The sequence below is a fragment of the Octopus bimaculoides genome, chromosome 19, assembly GCF_001194135.2.
Source record: "Octopus bimaculoides isolate UCB-OBI-ISO-001 chromosome 19, ASM119413v2, whole genome shotgun sequence".
Classification (NCBI taxonomy): domain Eukaryota; kingdom Metazoa; phylum Mollusca; class Cephalopoda; order Octopoda; family Octopodidae; genus Octopus; species Octopus bimaculoides.
In genome coordinates this window covers 31,443,199-31,443,972 of record NC_068999.1, presented here as the reverse complement: position 1 = coordinate 31,443,972, position 774 = coordinate 31,443,199, and positions in this window count along the sequence as shown.

Sequence of the window (774 nt, the reverse complement as noted above, 5' to 3'; positions counted from 1 at the left end):
ATTATTAATTATTAATTCTATTATTAATTGACGATTCTCTGCCCTTATTCTTGTATATTTTATATATATATATATATATATATATATATATATATACAGAGAGAGAGAGAGAGAGAGAGAAAGAAAGAAAGAAAGAATATGTGTGTGTATTTGTGTGTGTGCGCGTATGCGCGCGTGCGTGCTCGCATTCTCCCGTCGACTTCGACATATGAGGTGCCCACAGGCAACCAATATTATAGCCGTTGACTATCTACACTCGCAGATGATTGGCTTTCACTTGTGAAGTCTTGTGTAGGACTAGCTATATTTTTGGAAGATACTGATAGAAAAACTTGGAACAAATATTAGACAGAATCTCAATGAACAAAATAACCCAGGCTTTTCTGGGTTAGATACTTTCGTTACGGCTTAGGATCCGACCCACACTCGTTGGCTAAATGTGCACCTGGGCTTCAAACTACAAATGTCTAGGTTGCGCAAAAATACATACATACATACATACATACATGCATACATACATACATACATACATACATACATACATACATACATGGTGGTTGTCTACTCCTTAAACAGAGTTTGACCACCTCCTGCACCTACACCTTAACCCTTTCATGGCGTCTGATGTGGCTTTTTAAGCCAGACAGTGTTTTGAAAAAACACCCACACAGATTGCTACATACATACATACATTCATGCATACATACATACGTACGTACGTGTATGTGTGTGTGTGTGTGTGCGTGTGTGTGTGTGTGTGTGTGTGTGTGTGTG